Below are 11,387 nucleotides of genomic sequence, written 5' to 3'. Positions count from 1 at the left end.
ACAAACTTAATAATACGTGAACTATTTGCACTAATAACTATTTACAAATCAAGTCTCTCAGGAGGTTTTCTCAGATGTGTTGAGCATCGCAGTTCAACAACCTTGTCTGGCTTTTCCGAGACCTCCTTTTCAGGGGACAGTTGTCTACTAGATTCCTCAGTGAATGGCATCGCCATCTTCCGGGTGCAGTCACATTCTCTCCTGCTGCCCCTCCCCTCCAAGCTGAAACAGATAAAGGGCAACAAGCACAAAGCAACGCAGAGAATTTTTTCTTCGAGGGTTGCCCGTAATTCCTCTTTTTCTTCCTGCATGTCATTTTCTTGGTAGCACTAATATGTATCTTGGTCTTCTCTTTAATTTCACCATCGGCTGGATTTGACTCAGGCGTGAGCTGAACATTGAGTTTTCTGACAGCTCTTCCGAGAATTCTAGTTTTAAAAGCTCAGGGCTTTTACACAGCTGCTGCTACAGTTCTTTCAATTCTTTCCTATTCTCATTAATAGTTTCCTGGAAAATCTCATATCATTGCCTCTTTGCAGCTAATTCACCCTTAACTTGGCCAGAGACAGGTTTAACTCTTCTTTTTCTTCTTCATATCTTTTCAGTGGCACAATTGGGAGCTGATTGAATTTTGTAGTGCACAAAAGTCCTTTAATAGGTTTTCCTTTTCTTTTCAAAGGATGCTGACCCCAGCTTGAAATCTGTCCCAGTGTAACACTTCTACGGGCTTCTCCCGTTGGGTCTCTGCATACTCATTTTTTCCTGCAGTAACACTTCTGGTTTCCAACTGGGAACTTAGCATGCCCTCAAGGTTTATCTCTCCCAGCCAGTTCCTTCAGAGGAGACTCGGTCCCCTGCCTGACATTACAAATAGGGGTAAGTTTACAGATTGTTCCTCATACTGCACCTTGACTTGCCATATCCCTTTCGGTCTTATTTCTTCACCTGTGTATGTTTTCAGTTTAATGTCCAAAACTTCCAACTTTAAATGATGGGTTCTTTTATTCAAGTATCTGAATGTATGTTCTCCAATGACGGATGCTCCAGTATCAACTTCCACCTTACTGGGTTGCCCATTGACTATAATGACTACTTGGATTGGCTTGGTTCTATCCACTTTCAGGTTATATAATGAACGAATGCCTGATTCTATTTCTTCTGGTTCTTCCATGAAACATATTCCATGATTTCTCCATTTGTCTTTAAAATGCCGTCTCAGCCTATCTCTGCAGTGCCGCAGCGGCAGAAAAAGCATTTGACTTGTTTGAATTGTCAATCACCCACTGGATGCCTGGATGCATTTCTCTCATTCACTTTGTGGGTTTTCACTGTGGTACTGCTGTTTTTTTACTGATCTTTACATAGGGGCATTTCCCGCCTTTCTGGGGGGTCAATTGTTTTTGCACCTTTTGTTGCCAGTCTGTCCCGCCCTACCAGATGGACGGTGCCATTTTGTGTATCTCTTATAGCTTCCAAATTTCTAATAGCACTCTCCATGGCTGTGGCTAATTCTAATGCCTTATTGAAGTCTAGATTAGCTTCGGCTACCAAACGGCTTTGAATAGTATCATCTCCAATCCGGCATATCAGTCGGCCTCTTAACATATCACTAATGGATGTTCCAAATTCACAATGTTCAATTAATGCCTTTTAATTGGCAACATAATCAGCTATTGTCTCCCCTGGAAGCCTATTCCTTGAATTGAACTTGAAGCATTGCATAGTGACTGAGGGCTTTGGCCTCAGGTGGTTTTGTACAATCTTTATTAACTTATCGAAAGTCTTCAAGTCGGGGCGTGTTAGGTGATGTGAGGCTGTAGATCAGCCTGTACTTTTTGTTCCCGCATGTGGACAAATGAATCACTCTCTTCTTTTCCACCCCAACAATGTCATTAGTTGTAAAAAAGAATGCTAGGCATTCAACATACTGAGATCAGTCATCTGAAATGGTGTTGAATGGATTCACACCTGAACTGCGGCAGAGTGAATGACTGCAAGGGGACTGTGCTTCCGATGGCTTCCCAGTTAATAACAAATTCAGGTGTTTGGCTTACCGCGGCTTTCTTGACTGCCTTCAATCGATTCGTGTTTTACCTTCCGCAGAGTTACCTTCCCTTTGGGGCCACTTATAATTTTCTGCCCATAGCCATTTTTCCTGTATGTACTACTTTAAATGTATTGCCACTTCAAGAGCAGTCACTGTTTTTTTTAACTCCATCTCTGCAGCTGTTGGCTTTTCTGTGCTGTGTTTCACACTCTTTCCGAGTTTTGGTGGGATCCTCGCAATATTGCAATTCTACAGGTTTTTCTTTTCTTTTCTTTTTTCTTCAAATTTAAAACTGCAGCACTGCTTTCTGCCCTGATTGCCACCTATTTTTCACCATACGTACTGATTCTCTTTCTAATGTTTTATCACCCGTCTTGTGGATTCTTACTCAGGGGTCTTACAATTTTGCCAGTTTCATCCTCGGCACCAGTTGTATGTCTTGGGTCTATGAGTTCACTAGCCAAGTAAACTCAAATTGCACGCCTTCATATACACTTGTTAGTTGATGCTCGCTATCAATAATGGAGAGAGACCGACATAAGAACAAACTGTGATTGTTTATTGCAACAGAAGGCAGAGCACTAAATCCTTGCATGCTCCCAGAATCACCTCAAGCTCTAGACTTACAGTTATCCAGTAGCCCGAGCTGTACAGTAATTGGTCATTACTGTCACATGGTTAGTCCACTTGCATTCTCTTAATGGTACATAGTACTCCACTTTACCACACTCTGAAATATCTGTGTTCCCCTAATTCTGGCCTCTTCAGCATCTGCAACTTGAATTGCCCCACCATGGATGGCCCAAACTTCTAGAATTCCCTCCCTAAATCTCCCTGCCTCTCTACCTCTGTATCCTACTTTAAGATGTATCTCTTCAACTAACTTTTTGTCACCTGCTCTAATATCTCATTTTGTGCCTTGGTGGAAATTTTCTTTAACAATGCCCCTCAGAAGCCATTTGAGACATTTTTACCATGTTAAAGGCACTATATAAATGCAAGTTGTTTTTGTTATTATTGTTGATACCAAAGGGCCATCTTATTTTTACTTTGCTGTGGCCCAGATTTTCAATATGAACGTAAAGATAAAGGGACAAACTTTTGTTTTCAAATTTCCATCTGAAATTTCCAACAACACGATTAGCCAGCGAGCCTCAACATGGGCAGGAAATTGTCTCACTTGTATGTTGAGCTGGTCACTATGTCGGGTCTGGGAGTGATGGGGGCAGGTCCAAGGAAGAGGGGAGGGGGCTCGATTGCACCAGCAGTGAGCAGGAGACACTTCAGAGTCTTATGTTACCATATGCATGTGGAATACCTCTGCATAAATATGATCAACCACATTGATGGGATTGCCTAAACAGGTTGTGCAAACAATCTCACTTGGCTGAATTCGACAATGCAGATTCACAAGCTGACCAGAGGTTAGGAGCTGATAACATATCAGAAATTTTGTCTGGAAGGAAGATTTCACGGTCACTTTTAAACAAGTGCATTAATGCCCAAAATGCCATTTGAAAATAGATCATCTTGATTGACTTAATGATTCCTAATGATTCGATCAAAGCTTATAGGTTGGAGTCAAAGTTTACACCTACACCATGGTGCGGGAACGCTTTCCACTGCAATCAGTGTTAGAAAGGCCCATGGTGTAAAGTGTATTTCTTGTGCCCATATGAATTGAACTCCAGTGATAGTAGATTTAAATTAGAAAAAAGACAAGGATAAGATAAGGTCATTCCTCCATAGAGATTGACCCCCCTTGTACATGCACACTCCCATTATGACATTCATAAGAAAAGTAAAGAAAGTTAAGAACATCACATATAAAAGGTAAATTCTACATTCTGCATCTGGTAAAAACTCACATCAGCAGCAAACAGTAGTTTTATAAAGCATGAGAAGAATGTGATTCTTAGAAGGGCTCATTTTTTGGATCCATTTATATTAGTTTGCTCATGCTGCCTCAGGATAGCTGCCATTATTTATATAACAAAATAAATCTTTGCCAAACATTGCTGTTGGGACTGCAAAGGAGAGATATGGATAATAATCAAATACACTATAGACCTATATCCATTTTAAGTCATGATTTTTAATATTAGAAACACTCCAAATTGGTTTCAGGTTCATAGGACGATCTCTAGGTAAAATGTGAAACTAAAATATCGCAAAGAGGTTACTTGTTACATGCCAGAATAGGATTATTATCTAGATAAATATCAATCCTTTTACTTCCTTAAGGGAACTGCACAATGTAAATATTTATCAAGGAGCTCTACTCACTATTTTGGATGTCATTCAAAGGTTTTTAGCTGATCTACGCTAAGGCAAGCAAAACTGCTTTTTTTCTCTATTCATGAGTAGCATTGCTTCACTGTTGTTCCCTTCCAAAAATCAATAAATCAGTTTGATTTTCCAGCTGCAATTTGCATTTCTGCACTATCAAAATCAAATACAACTAATATAATTGGGACCGAAAAATGTGAGTCCCTCTAGAAATCAAATTCTTATCATGCTTTAAAGAGATACTGTTTGATGTTGATTTTAAATTACACTAGTGCAGAGTGTAGAATTTACTTTTTATCTGTCATGTTCTTAACTTTGTTTTTGAGCACAGGGGTGATGGGTGAATGGGATCTGTTGCAAATTAGGGCACAATGACAGAGTTTTCGATAAGTTCATTTATGGAGGATAGAATGTAGGAAGCCAGTCAGGAGTGTGTTGAAATAGTCAAATCATTGCTGTTAGACTCCTTTGCTTGTCAGCTTTTCTCATGTTTCAACAAACAGATGCATATAATAATGTGGGATAACAATCTCTTCATTAACATTCACCTTTGTTTTTACCAAATACCGTGCAATAGCATTGATTGGAATATCCTCAATGGCATTGCGCATCTTGAATTTGATAAATTACTTGTGTTTAATTTTCAAATTGTGCATGTTCTTCCAAGTCTGTTTTGTGACTCTGAAACAACCTACATGTTATACTGACCAGGCACTTCCAATTTTCAAATAGATTACAATTCTTCTTCACTCTGAAAATGGGATAGCTGGAGTTTTCTGCTCCTGCATCCCCATCCTCTGGTTAAACAAGTATTAGGGAAATTATGGGTAGAGAAGAGTAGAAATGAGAAGGTTGAGGAATACATTAAAGTAATGGCATTTATAACTTTTGTTTTAATTTGAACATATTCGTGATGCACCTGTTCAATTTGAGTTTTTTCATTTACCTTTAAATCATCATTACCAGCTTTAGTTAATTTTTAACATGTGAAAACACAATAATGACACCCAGAAATGTGCCTTGGGCATTGTGTCAAATTAATTGTGCAACTTATATCTGCATACAGCTCAAAGACTATCAGGAAACATAGTAAAAGCTTAGCAATTTCAATTATGAAAGGGGCTTTCACCAATTTTTGATAGTCCACCAACATTTTTGCTGAAAGAAAAGCAAAATCCTCACTACAAAAGATCAAGGGCTATTCAATTCACTAGGCGCATTGGGATAGTGTCGTGACTCACTGGGGATAGTGCGCTGTAATATTAATCTCCACTGTTCCTTGAGCCATGACAAATGTGAAAAGTTTGACCAAACCACCAGCTTGCCCCAATTCTACCTAACTGTTTAATTTAGGTTAAAAAAATATGAGCACCGGGTTTGTAAACTTAATAAGTAAATAACTGTTTATTGAACAACTTGTCTTTAACGAGTGACAAAAGGAAGAAATATGGTCTGATTTTGCTTTTGAAAAACTTGCCAGAAAACTGAAGCTTCCTGAAGGTCAACAGCACCTCAGCAACAGCAGTACAGCAAGAGCAGTGCAGTAACAGCAGTACAGCATCAGCAGTGCAGCAACAGCAGTGCAGCTACAGCAGTGCAGCATCAGCAGCACAGCAACAGCAGCACAGCAACTGTCAAGACAGTGTTCTTACTTGAAAAATGGTAAGTGAAATCCCTACAATTTTAGAACCAATTGGATGCTGTGTGTGTGTGTGTGTGTGTGTGTGTGGTGGGTTGAAAGGAGTAGGGTGGAGGGAGGTTGCGGGGTGATTAGGAGGTGGTTTGGAGGGAGGCTGGAGGCGATTTTTGCGGGTGGGAGTGGGTTGAGGAAGGTGGGAGGTAGGGTCGGGAGGGTGGTAGTAGGGTTGAAGGGTGGGAGGGGAGTTGGGGGGGAAGGCTAGGAGGGTTGGGGTAGGAAGCAGGTGTTGGCGGTGGGGGGAGGGTTAAGTGGGGGTTTGGAGCGGCGGTTGGGGGTGGGAGTGGAGGTTGCAGGGTGGTTGTAGGGGAGATTGGGGAGGAGGTTTGAGTGTGGGTTGGGGGAGGTTGGAGGGGATGCTGGAACAGGGGTTAGGAAGTGATGAGGGGAGGATGGAGAGGAGGTTGGGATGCTGGTTTGTGTGTGGGTTCGGGGACGTTGGAGTGGGGGTTGGAGGGGACGTTGTGGGGGTGATTTGAGGGTGGGTTGGAGGAGGTTAGAGGGAGGAGGTTGGAAGGGCAGCTGGGGGGAAGGTTTGAATGCGGGCTGGGGGGTGGTTTGGGGGGCTTGGGGGAGGTTGGAGGTGGTTGGGTGGTGGAGGTTAGCTACAGAGTTGAATTGTTTTGTAAATGTAGTTTCTTTGTCGCCACTTTGCTAACATCAGTTGATTGCTCTGTGATTAATTATCCTTACAGAATCATTGGGCCTCCAATTTCACCATTGTTACAGTCACTCTGCTTACTGCATGCAGGTGTAATGAATGACAAAGCCTACATTTATACAGCATCTTTCACAATATCCCAAATCGCTTTACAGCCAATTAAGTATTTTTGAGTTGTAGCCACTGGTATAATATAAGCAATGTTATCAAATGGTGGAGCATGCTCGAGGGGCCAAATGGCCTACTCCCACTCCTAATATGTATGTTCATATGTCATTCTGGGATGGATGAGATGAGCTGGGCTAAATGGCCTTTGTCATCCATAATTATCTTGCGAATAGAGGGTGGAATCATGGCTGGAATTCTATTTATTTTGTTTGCTAATGCAAGTTTACTGTGAGCAGGAATAAAATCAGAAAATGCTAAAAAAAAAATTAGCATGTCTCATAAGAACACAGACTCAGAAGGTTAACCCTGTTTCTCTCTCCACAGGTGCTGCCAGATCTGCCGAGTTTTTCCATGCCTATCTGTTTTTATTTCAGATTTCTAGCATGTGCAGAATTTTGCTTTAATCTTACTGTGAGCGGGATTTGCTGGTGAGATTGCCAGGATAGAAGTGCGTACTGACTGATAGTGAATCAGCAACCTGTTTTTACCCTGCACATGGTTCTCAAGTGTCTTTTCCATTGACTTAAATGGAACCACTCTATCTTGGTGCTTTTTATGAGTTTTTTGAGGTATTGAAGTATCGTGATAAAGTTGCGTTACATAGTAGATGCTGAAAATATATCATAGTGAGAAGCAGCAATCAGCAGAGTCTTCAGATAGAATTGTAAACCACTGAGTTTTATCCTCTGGTCTCCTAAAAGTTGTGTTGTACAGACACACCTGAGGGTTCCAATACTTCTCGCTGTCAGTGAAGGCCAATGTTATTCAATCATTGCACTTTGTTGCTCAAGAGTCATTTTATCTTTCTACCCTGTGAGATTATTTATAAAATAGAATCCAATTGTACCACATATATGAAATAATTATAATGAATAATATGCACCCAGGCACAAGAAAGTATTCTTCTACCTATATAAAGGAAAAGATCTTGTGCAGTTTATCTGGTTGCAAGTATTGAATCTTTCTCCCAAATATGAATTTACTGTCACTGTGTCCATATGGTGCAATGTGCAGACATGTTAATGAGAACTGAGGCAGTCACCAAAATCAGTGATATCAGTTACACAGTGTTATAAATAATGAATGGGATATTTTCCTGCAAAATTAACAAAACTGCACGATGCTGTTAAAGTAAAATTTGTACTTTCTGTTTTGTTTAATAGTCACAGTGGGATTACCTATAGGGCACACAAAAACTAATACTGCATTGTGTTATTGTTGCTCTTAATATTAATGATCCAAGCTGCATGTATATCGGATGATATTTATAACCTGATGCCAAAAATGGGCATCATCATTTTACTAGGGCCTTTCTGTGATTGTTTGGTGAATTGATTGGTGAATCTTGAAAGGGGAAAAATATCATACATAACTGAGGGGGTGAGTTCAAGCCGGGGGCAGAGGGGGCGTGACGGGAGAGGAATAAGGTGCCCAGAAACAGGAGAAGCACTGGGGCCCATGATTTCTCACCCTGGCCCTGCCTATGGGGATAGTTCCATGGAGTTCCCAACAAAGCAACACTTATGCGACTATCTGACACAGCAGCCTTGACTTTAAAGGGAATGTGGGAACTGAACGACTTTTTCATTTCCTTCCTGACTTATTCCTGCATTTTAGGTTTCTTTTCCCTTCACTTTTGCCTGTCAGTTCTTTGCCTTTTTCTCCTTCAGCATTGAAGAGTGTTGCTGACAGGTTGGAATGTTCAATAAGCTGCAAGCATTTATGTTCACCTATTCTGTCACTTGCCTTTAAGAGTCTGCATCCCTTTAAATTTCACCAACATGCATTTTATGTTCCTGACACTGGTATGTATTCCTTGCACATATCCAAATCTGTACCAAGAGCCATGCATATTTATAATAATGAGCTGACTATCGAAAATTGTATGCAAACTTAGACTTAACAGTGCACACATTTCAAACAATTCAGAAGTAAACTGCAACTGCATCTGCATTGGAAAGTCTAGCGCATTATTTTTATTAAAATATTGTTTAAAAATCAAATATATACCACTGCCCTGACTGCTCATCTGGGTAAGGTAGCAAATAGTTGCATCGTGCAGACCAGGAAAAGAAGTTTGGTTATTATAAACTAGTTAGAATTATTTACCTGAGATCAAAGGCAAATGCTGAGCAACAAATTGAAGGGATTTTTAAAAGAAAAACAAGTGCTTGAAATTTGAAACAAAAACAGAAAGTGCAAGAAATAATCAACAGGTCAGCCAGCATATGTGGGAGAAATGGTCAAAAATTACAGCAAATAGGAAATCTCTGTGGAAATTCACTCTGCCACAGCCCCCTCCACACATGAAGGATTTGTTTTCAACTTGGAATTCAGTGATGCATGTTGAATAACTTTTCTTCACCAATGTATGGGTCGTTGAGATGCAAAATTGAAAAAGCAACAGGTTTAAACCTGTAAATGCTGAAACTAGTATTTGGTGACAGACTGCTACTTATCCCTTCTATAGTTTCAGCTCACTAAACTGTGTGAGTGGCATTCAGGAGTTTGGATGTTTTGCAAAGCATTAAATCAGAAATAAAGGATGAATTGGAATGTTCTAATAATTGGAAGTTGTTCTTTGTGCTAAAATTGAATTATTACAATTTGAATCAAGCTATCTAAACAACACAGAAAAGTGGAACTTTGTGCTCAAAAATTAAATTGTTAGATTATGTGAATTACAGTAGATTGGAACAACAGTCATTTGGCATTCATCAGGCGACATTCATCAACTTGTGGTTGTAGAGTCAAAGGTGCTTGAGTCATTAGCATGTTAAAGTAATATACCTGCACGGTAGCCCCTCCATTCTGATGTGAACAACCTGTTACTCCAGACTGTTGCTGCCATCAGGGCTTTGCTGCTGTGTGGGCACATTTATCAAAATCCATCTGGTTTAAATACTGCAATGAAATGTTATTTTGCAGCTGGAACAAGAGCATGAAAGTTTGACTTTGAGTGGGAATTCAGTAGGGAATGGGAGTTTCAATGATCCTGCAGGTAAAGGTGAAGTAAGAATTAGTAGCTTATTGAATCATTAATATGGCAGGACTGTCGAGGCAAAACCAATATTGCGAGGAACATGTACACAATGGCAGTCTTTGGAAGCCGTAAGTGTACATTATGACCACAAGAATAAGAAATATTTCACGGTGAACTTGCCCAAGGTCATGTTCACTGATTTTAAGTAACAGTTGGAGACACCATTCATTCTATGGGATCAGGATAGGTTCCTGTGGAGGCAGTCCCTGGGGTTCTGAAGTTGTTTGATAAGCGTGTAGTGTTGGTTTTTCTATTTCAGTTTTTCTAAAGGAAGATGAAAGTGGACTATGGGTATATCAGCCTCTATTTGGGATAAGGATTCAAAACTGTAAAAGGGCAGAAGTTTCCTGGTTATGGAGTGGCCCGCTTGGAGGCGGGGATGCTGGTAAAAAAGCAAGGACATGCATTGGGACAGCTCCTCCATGCATTCCCGCTGCTGGGAAAGTTTCTCAGGGGTAGGTAGGAATGCAAATGGACTGCCTGCTCCAAGATGATGGGCATCCAATTTAAATAATTAAGACCCCAGTTAGAGGTGATTTAGAGGGCCCATTGACATTTTGCTGCCATGTGCAGACACCACTAGTGAGGCGGGCTCCCTGTGAAAGTCGGGTGGGGTCTGTATTTCTCAAAGAGGGAGCTGCGGACAGGAAAGGCTGTTCATGTGGCCCCAATGATCCAAGTGGAAGCGTTTCTCTATCAACCAGGTGGTCCTACTGCAGTCCTCCTCTTCCCATTATATAACTATACATTTTGACAGCTCTGATGGCACTTCCATGCTGAGGTGCCCTTTTGATCCCCAACCTTGCTCAGCCATGTCAACCTCTTGGTGGGGCTGCCAAGGCTATGGAACTGCCAGCCCTCTGATTGGGTTGGTAGCATCAGGAGCCTGCTTGCTTTCCTTAAACGGACAATGAGTGCATAGGTGGACAAATAGGAGGCTACCTCCGAGTAAATAGCTCCCCTGGTCTGGATCCAGGCAAGTGCTGGCTCAGGACTTCAATTTGGTCCTGAAATCAGGGTCTCTAAGCTCGTGGAAAAATCCTGCCCAAAGTATCTGAGATATTAGAGACTGAGATGGTATGCACTCTGCAATATACTGAAGGAAACTGGGAAGGAGATAGCATGAAACTTAATGAATTATTCAAGGGCTGCTGGTACTTATACACCCATGCACCTAGCATGAAGTATGATCTTTAGGTGATAAAATATTGCACATTTCTACTGTTTGGTGCAATCTAGACAAGCATAAGCTGTATTCTTCTTCAAAATATAGATATTTAGTCTTGTACTGTGCACAAAGGATCTGGTGGAAAGCTAAAAGAAACAACTGCAAGGTGACTTGAAGAGCACTATGCATTTAAACTGAAAAAAAAAGCATTAAAATGCATTTTCTTTTACTTTGCTAAGGCCTAGCCTGAAATCAAGTCCAAAAGTTCAGACTGCAAAAGCACTGAAGTAAATTGTTTCATTTGTACTTAAAAAA

The 11,387-nt window shown here is 40.7% G+C and overlaps 1 pseudogene; it reads left to right on the top strand.

The window, feature by feature from the left end:
• The first annotated feature begins 9,472 nt into the window (after positions 1 to 9,472).
• On the top strand, positions 9,473 to 9,738 carry LOC144684128 (small nucleolar RNA SNORA53; annotated as a pseudogene).
• The last annotated feature ends 1,649 nt before the right edge of the window (positions 9,739 to 11,387 follow it).

Source organism: Cetorhinus maximus, chromosome 8 (genome assembly GCF_964194155.1).
Source record: "Cetorhinus maximus chromosome 8, sCetMax3.hap1.1, whole genome shotgun sequence".
NCBI classification, from domain to species: domain Eukaryota; kingdom Metazoa; phylum Chordata; class Chondrichthyes; order Lamniformes; family Cetorhinidae; genus Cetorhinus; species Cetorhinus maximus.
The sequence above is the reverse complement of the archived record's forward strand: the minus strand, read 5'-3'. Positions and strand labels throughout refer to the sequence as shown.